The sequence below is a fragment of the Sorex fumeus genome, unplaced genomic scaffold (genome assembly GCF_029834395.1).
Source record: "Sorex fumeus unplaced genomic scaffold, SorFum_2.1 ptg000028l, whole genome shotgun sequence".
Classification (NCBI taxonomy): domain Eukaryota; kingdom Metazoa; phylum Chordata; class Mammalia; order Eulipotyphla; family Soricidae; genus Sorex; species Sorex fumeus.
In genome coordinates, this window is record NW_026606085.1 from 14,698,472 (window position 1) to 14,707,400 (window position 8,929).

Sequence of the window (8,929 nt, forward strand, 5' to 3'; positions counted from 1 at the left end):
AATTCCTGTCCGAAGGTGGAAAGAACTTTTCTTTCCTATTTGTTCAGCCTGCTTCGATGATCTCATTTTCTCCAAGAGCAGATCTGCTAGCAATCCACTCATTTCCTTTTCTAGAAAATCTGTTGTTTGCTTCATTCCATCACTAAGAGATATTATGGGCAGAAGTCGCTCCTAAATTTTCCTATTGCCCTATGAGTATTTCTTCAAAGGTTCAGTGAATAGGATTTCTTTTGAATTTTTTTTCTTTTTGGGTCACACCCAGCGATGCACACAGGGGTTACTCCTGGATCTGCACTCAGGAATTACTCCTGGCGGTGCTCAGGGGACCATATGGGATGCTGGGAATCGAACCCGGGTCGGCCGCATGCAAGGCAAACGCCCTACCCGCTGTGCTATTGCTCCAGCCCCTCTATTGAATTTTTATGTTGATTAAGCCCATTTGCTGATAGCTTGCTATAAAGATGTAAGTGGTTTAATGACAAGTGATCGTTTTAATTACCAGTTACAACAGCAATTTCTCCAAATTTTCCTTTCTATTGATTTAGAGAGAATTTAGCCTACTCTTACTTGATGGAGAAAGAAATTTTTAGAAGTCCCAACCTGAATAATAAAATCTGGAACCGAAATATTATAATTATATTATAATATTTTAAATATTATAATTATTTAATTCAAATATAATTAAAGTAATAATTATAATTTGTAAAAAGCTCTTGAATACTTGGGCCCAGAATGATAGTACAGCAGGGAGGGCGTTTGTCTTGACCACAGCCAACCCGTGTTCGATCCCCGGCATCCTATATGGTCCCTCCTTGTACAGTCAGGAGTAATTCCTGAGTGCAGAGCCAGCAGTAACCCATGAGCATCTCTGGGTGTGACCCAAAAACCAAAAAAACAAAAAATAAAAAAACTCTTGAATACTTACCTGATGCTACATACTGCCTGTGATATGAGAAAGAAGGGGGCGGTCCTTTGGAGTTTACAAATGCAGAGTACAGAGCTCAGAAACCTGCGCCCAATCAGAGGGCAAGCTTTATTTCTATAGCTAGGAGACACTGCTGCTAAAATCAGCTGCATCTAGGGGATGTAGCTGAGCAGTGGAGCACTCTCCTGTCAGATTGAGGCTCTGGGTGCAATTCCTGGCACCATAAAAAAAAAAATTCTAAGTAAGCGGTATCTAAACCAAGTTTCAGTTCAACTCTATGATTCCGTTCCTGGTGAACGGTGACAATGACAGAGCAGGAGAGCACTGTCCTGATTCCCAGCCTTAGGCTCTCGCAGGGGAAAGGGACTCTGTGCTACAGTAAGCGTCAACAACTTCCTCAATGTTTCATATTTATTATTTCACAGTCATTTAATTGTTGTGCCTGATTAAAAAAAATACAGTGGGGCTCAGAAGATGCCTGGGAGTAAGGCCTTCCATGTGTCTCACCCTGATTTGACCCCAGCACTGTATAAAGCGCCCCCAGGAGTGACCCATGAACAGAGCAAGGAGTAATCCCTGAGTCCTGCAAAACCAAATAAAATTCCAACCGTGTTCCTTGAAGTCTCTGTGTTATGCCCATTTTTTTTTTCTTTTTGGGTGACACCTGGCGATGCACAGGGGTTACTCCCGGCTCTGCACTCAGGAGTTACTCCTGGCGGTGCTCAGGGGACCATATGGGATGCTGGGAATCAAACCCGGGTCGGCCGCGTGTAAGGCAAACATCGTACCCGCTGTGCTATCTCTCCAGCCCCTCATGCCCATTTCTTTACCCTCCCAGTCTTCCCTAAGGATCATTGTGAGCGCCTCTCCCCCAACCCCAGTTAAATTTAGGTTACATATTATCATCACTGTTACTTTAATGAGGAAACATCACCTAGAGACCAAATTAAAGCCAGGTTCTGTTCATCCTACATGGGGTAAGGGTCCCGTGACTGCATTCCAAGAAGCTCCAGGTGACACACCCATCAAGGGCCGGCTGTACATCTCTCTTAACTGGGTACTGACACAGGACTCTCTGTTTGCTTCTCTCCGCCGGAATGTAGACAAGGTAATATATACTCCACACCTCCCCATTTCTGCCCCCCCGACCCCCAAATAGCATCTCACCCCATTCTAGAGGAAACCAGAAAAGAAGATGATAATGAAAAGTGCTGGGAGGGCCAGAGTGACAGCGCAGAGGGCGTCTGCCTTGCATGTGACTGACCTGGGTTTGATCCCTAGTATCCCATATTGGTCCCCCGGGCACCGCCAGGAGTAATTCCTGAGTGTAGAGCCAGGAGTAGCCTCTGCGTATTGCTGGGTGTGACCCCAAAACAGACCAAAAAAAATGCTGGGTAAAAGCTGAATGAGAAAGTGCTGCCAGGAATATCTGACAGGGGGAGCATGCAAGACTGTTTTAAGGTTGCGGGGAAGGCAGGTTTGAGAAGTGGGTTTTGTGTTGTAATCTGAACATAGGCAAACGTCCTTAGTTAGAGGAGGGGACCAAGCTTACATAGCCCAAAGACAGGGATTTGCTGGACTTGGTCCAGGAACAGAAACAGGTGGGCAAAGTTTGACTGAAAATACACTCGTCTAATTTGGCTTCATCTTCTTTATCTACCAAGCAGTAACACCCTAAAAACTCTCAAGTCCTGAATCCTTCTTCTTGGGTTGGCACCAGCTGAAATGGACTGGCAGAGCCTTGCAAGGGTTGGCACAAGATGGGATGGGTGATGCCGACTGGCAAGGCTGTCACTGGCTGGCACCAATTTGACACTGGCACAGGCTAGTGACACTGGTTGGCATGGGTTAGCACTGACTGGAACAGATAGGCACAGGTTGGCACCAACCAGCATAGGTTAGCATGGGTTGGCATGGATGGGCAGGGGTCTGACACTGGCAAATGTTGGCATTGGCTGTCATCAGTGGGCACAAATAGTGATTGGAAAGGTTGACGTAGACGAGTACTGACAAGAGTTGGAATAGATGACACATGTTGGTGCAGATGATCATAGATGGTACAGGTTAGCATAAGCTGGCAAAACTGAATGCATTGGTCCCAACTTCTACAGGTTGACACAGACTGCCACTGATTGGCACTGACTGGTGAAGGTTGGCACAACTGATATCACTTGACACAGGTTGACACAATCTGGCATCAATTGGTGCAAGTTGGTTCTGAAAAGCATTGATGGGCACACTCGCAGGGTTTGACATATGTTGGTGTGTACTTGGCACAGGTTAGGACATATTGACACAGACTGGAACAGGTAATCATAAACTGGTACAGGTGATATAGACTGGCATTGGTGGGCACTGACAGGCATATGGACTAATGCTAACAGGCAAATTTGGCATCATCTGGGAAGGTTAGCATAGAATAAGTGCACTGGCATAGGTTGGCCTGGACTGGCACTGGTAGCATAGGCTTGCATGGACTGGCAGAAATGACAAAGTTTGGCCTGGCACGTGTTGATGTTGATTGACATAGTTTGGCAGGAGAGCAGCGTTGGACTGGCACAAATCAAATAGCTTGGCATTTACTGGCATGACCTGGCACCAGATGGCACAGATTGGCATGTCTGACAAGACTAGCTTGAAACTGTATGGACTGGCACCAGCAGGCATAGGTTTGCATGGATAGTCCCAGGCTGGCACCAATTGGCATAGATTGGTATGGATTAGCACTAGCTGTCCCCAAATCAAGTTAATCTAAAGGTAGAATGAAAAAAAAAATCCCCCAAATCAAGTTATTCCATGAAAAAAGGGGGAGGGGGAAATGAGGAAACAAAGAGAAAATAATACCATATTAGGTTTAAATCCATTCATATTAAAAGCACATTTAAAGTAAATGGTTTAACCACCTCAATTAAATATATACTTTTTTGTTTTGTTTGGGACCATACCTGGTTGTCCTCAGGGCTTATTCCTGCTTTGTGCTCAGGGATCACTCCTGGGGTGCCAGGGATCTCATGGGTCAGCCATGGACTATCGCTCCGGCCCTTAAACATATACATCTAGTCAGGAAAAAACGCATCATCAAAGTTATACTTGAGTAAAACAATTGCAAGCCACCTCTTTAGCCATTACTGGAATCAGATATTTTAGTAGCTGGCCTCATGGTTTATAGATAGACAGTTGGAAAGAGTCCAAATCCAGTTGACAAAAATCACAAGCAAGGGCTGGAGCAATAGGACAGAGAGGAGAGCATTTGCCTTGCACGCAGCTAACTCGAGTTCAATGCCCCAGCATCCCATATGGTTCCCTGAGCACCTTTAGGAGTGATTCCTGAGTGCAGAAACAGAATAAACCCTGAGCATTGCCAGGTGTCACCCAAAAGCCAGGAAAAAAAAATCACACAAGCAAATAAAACAGTTAAAACATATAGCAGCCATTGAAAGGTGTTATGAATAATAGAATACAATGTCCTAACTGTCAGCAACCCGCAAATGAAACAAGAGAAGCTCTACTGTTTCACCTGAATGGAAATAAATTATTGATCATCATAACTACTATTTCCTGAGGGTTTTCTGTGTGGCAGAAATTGAGTTTTCTTACCTTATTGAAAACACATGGACACTGTAGGAAGAAATGGTAGGATAAAATTTAAGCAAAAAGAAAATGAATTTCCAGGCATATCACAGTATAATGTTAGGTGAGGGAATAACCTCCTTTACTCCCTTCACCTTGACAACTCTCAGGAATTGGAAAAGATACTTATGGCAGCGTGAAAAAGGGTTTGGACAGAATTCACTGAAGTTAAGAATGAGAACAAACTTCACAGAATTCTCCTTAGTTGGCTAGAGAATCCAGCCAAGGACATGCTTTGTTTCCTTCTTTTTTTTTTTTTTTTTTCATTAAGCTACTAGAACTCTCAGACCCAGCAACTCACTAAGACCTAAACAATACTTCTTTTTATTTATGTTCTTCAGAAAACTTGTTTTTAAATTTTATTTATTTATTTATTTACTTGGCTTTTTGGGTCACACCCGGCGATGCACAGGGGTTACTCCTGGCTCTGCACTCAGGAATTACTCCTGGCGGTGCTCAGGGGACCATATGGGATGCTGGGAATCGAACCCGGGTCGGCTGCGTGCAAGGCAAACGCCCTACCCGCTGTGCTATCACTCCAGCCCCTAACTTGTTTTTTAAAATGCGGTGTGGGACATGAACTTCAGAAGCCCCGCCAGGAGTGATCCCTGAGCATTTAGCTAAGCCTGGAGCACAGTTGGGTGTGACCCCCAAACAAAAACCACAACAAACATTTTTTAAATGTTGTTTTTCAGTAGGGGACAGGCACCATCCCAGCAGAGCTAACCCTGGTGTGGGTGATGACCCTCAGTGGCCAACTGGGATACATCCCAAGGTGCTGGGAGGTCTCCCCATCTTTTTTTTTTAAATTTTTATTAGTGAGACATCATGAGGTACAGTTGTAGACTTACAAATTTTTGTGCTTGGGTTTCAGTTATACAATGATCAAGTACCCATCCCTCCACCAGTGCCCATTTCCCACCACCACGGATCCCAGTATCCCTCCCACCCCCCATCCCCTCCATCCCACCCTGCCTCTGTGGCAGAGCATTCCCCTCTGTTCTCTCTCTCCTTTTGGGTGTTGTGGTTTGCAAAAGAGGCAATGGGTGACAATCATGTTTGGTCTATAGTCTACTTTCAGCATGCTTCTCCCATCCTGGGAGGATCCTCCCAACACCCTTTATTTGGTGCTCCCTTCTCTATCTGAGCTGCCTTTTCCCCTAGCATGTGTGGTTGGCCTCCAAGCCATGGAGCAAAATTCCTGGTACTAATCTCGGCCATTCTTGAGGTCTCCCCATCTTTGAAGATGCCTGGCCCTTCCACTGTTGGGAGGCAGGACACTTTCTCAGAGGGAAATATATATATGCCTTGCATTCAGTCACAGAATGTATCGATGGTGTGTTTGTTTGAGGAAGTACCTTGTTTTTTCTGTTTTGGTAATGTTCAGGGCTTACTCATGGCTCTATATTCAGGGATCACTCCTGGGGGGATAGAACTCAGTTCAGCCATGTGCAAGGCAAGCATGCTACTCACTGTACTATCCCTCTGTCCCCTGAATTGTGATATTTCATTTGAACAACTGATACAAGCAGAGATACAGAAAAATCTAAATCAGGTCAATGGAATTTCAAATACCATGTTTCATAACTTCTATGTAAAACAACCATGTCTGAAAAAGAAGAAATAGCTATTTTATGACTCAACTCTGAATGATGTCTTTCTACTTTCTTTTTAAAAAAATTGGGGTGAGGTGTTGAGGGGCTCTTCCTGGTTCTGTACTTGGGGGTGACCTCTCACTGCTCCAGGAACCATGTGTCAGCTGCGAGCAAGGCAAATGCCTTATTTCCTGTACTATCTCTTGGCCCTTCCTTTGAATATTATATTATATTTAAATATACACCCACCAACTGCCCCCGGCGTCGTGTAATCCCATCAACGGCCAAAACCCAGAGACTATAAAACCCAGCTCCTGGAAGCACGCGGCATCTTATTATCTAGTTCTTATTCTGGGGAACCTGGCAGGCTACCGAAAATATCCTGCCCACACGGCAGAGTCTGGCAAACTCCTTGTGGCGTACTCAATATGCCAAAAACCAGTAACAATGATGGGTCTCATTCTCCTGATCCTGAAAGAGCCTTGAATATGGCACTTTCTGAAATCTCAGGGCTAGGACGAAGGAGATGTTACTGGTTCCTGCTCTAGGAAATCGATGAACAACAGGATGACCGTGATACCGTGATACCGTGATTTAAATATACATCTTCATGGGGCTGGAGCGATAGCACAGCAGTAGGGCATTTGCCTTGCACGAGGCCGACTCGGCCGACCTGGGTTTGATTCCTCCTCCCTTCTCGGAGAACCCTGCAAGCGAGTATCTCGCCCGCAGGGCAAAGCCTGGTAAGCTACCTGTGACGTTTTCAATATGCCAAACACAGTAAAGTAACAACAAGTCTCACAACGGAGACATTACTGGGCCCGCACGAGCAAATTGATGAACAACGGGAGGACAATGCTACAGGACCATGCTAGAGTGCTACATCTTCATATTGGAAAGAAGATGAGGCAAGGCTGAAGAGATGGTACAGCAGGTATGGCACTGACCTTTTAGGCAACTGACATGGGTTAGATCCCTGGTACCCCACGTGGCCCCCCTGAGCATCATCAGGTGTGGACCCTAGACCAAACCTAAAGAAATAGAAGAATGAGGCAGAACAGAGAGGTGGCTGGGAGGGTTGGAGCACATCCTTTGCATGAGGCACCACACGGATCTCCAGGTCAGGTACCCCTGAGCATTCCCACGCCCAAACCAAACACACACATAAATAGACTAGGCGCTATTGACGCTTGCCAATCAGGGAGCGCGCCTTAAGGACGAAAAGCAGATTCCAGACAAGAAATTTCAGCGCGGAGGCTGTTCTGCGTGGTAGACATTTTGCCCTTTTCCCCCAGTGAGACAAAAAGCCCGAGGACACGCCCGTCTACATATCCACACAGCCTGCACAAAGGCGGGTCTATCTGGACCCCACACTAGGCCACACAATGGGCTTGAACTTGTGCCAGGCGCCTCTGAGCCCGGATGGAGCCAGAGGCTGCAGCCTTGGTGAGCGCCAGTGGCTTGAGCAGCCCCTGTGCCGAGACCACCTGGGTCCACGGTCGGTTTGGGTTTCTTTGTTAGGGAGCAACAGTGAACCCCCTTTCTCTTCGGTAGAGTTAGCACCACCAGTGGGAATGCGGTGATCAATGCTCCTTGGTAACCAGGAGGCCCTTGTTGGCATGGTAACCGTAGGGAGAGGCAGCTGTGGGCTGAGGGGTGAAAGGCGCCTTCTGCCCTTCCCCTGCAGAAAGGTTTGAAGGGCCAGAAGGAAAGACTCTGCAGACCTGGCACCCCAGCCCAGTTCACGAGAGGCTTTGCCAGGGGTCCCGAGACCTCCACCTCAGGGTGCTTTTGTGTTCTGCAGCTCTAGTTGATGAGCAGGGGCTGGGGGCAGGAAACAGGGCAGCGCATTCTGTTTGCTCTTTAGTTTTGTTTCTGAGGGCTCCTGCAGTGTCAGGGATAGGGAGCAGGTGTTCTGGCCCTTTGCACCCTCTCCAGTCCCCATGTTCAGTTTTGGTCACAGGCAAAGAGCTGCCGTGGGGCCCTGCCAATTCTGTCACCTTTCCTTTAAGAGAACTACTTAAGAGTGACAAGAACAGGCCTTTGGGCTGGAGACAAAGCTCAGCTCTCTGTGCCACGTGCTTGGAAGCTGGCTTCCAACCCTGGCACCTGTGAGCATCGCTGGGAACAATCCCTAAGCACCCAGCCTGGAGCAGCCCCTGAGCATCGCTGGGGTGTGGTCCAGGAAGAAAAAGGAAAGAGAGGAAAAATAGAAAAGAACAAAGAACTCTAGACAAGAGATAAAAACCCCACCAAGAGGAGCTGGGAGAAATACTTCTGCAGGAGAGAAGAGTGACAGGGCGGGCAACCCAGTCCTGGACCCCAGAAAGCCCGGGTCACATCTGGGGCTCCTCTGATGGACCGTGTGATTGCAGCTGACCTGGGCTTGGAGGCCATACAGGCACCAGGCACCTTCCTAAGTGAATGAGTCTGGGGCAAACACTCTTTTCGTTTCCTCTTCTCCTGGGCTGGGGGACAGTGACACCTACTGTTCAGTGTCACGGTGAAAATCCACGATGAGAATCCACTGTGAAGATCCTCAAGTTCCCCAAGCGACAGTGTTAGCCAGGGCGCCTTGCCAGATAGGCACCCCTAACAAGACCCAGCCTTGCCCCTCAACCGGCTGCTGGGCTGTTCCTGTGTATCAGCTGGTACACTCGCTTAAATGTCAGTATATTAATCATATGACTGCATGTCCATGCAGTGATGAAGTTACAGCTGAGGGGCTGGAGCAATAGCACAGCAGGTAGGGCATTTGCCCTGCACACGGCCAACCCGG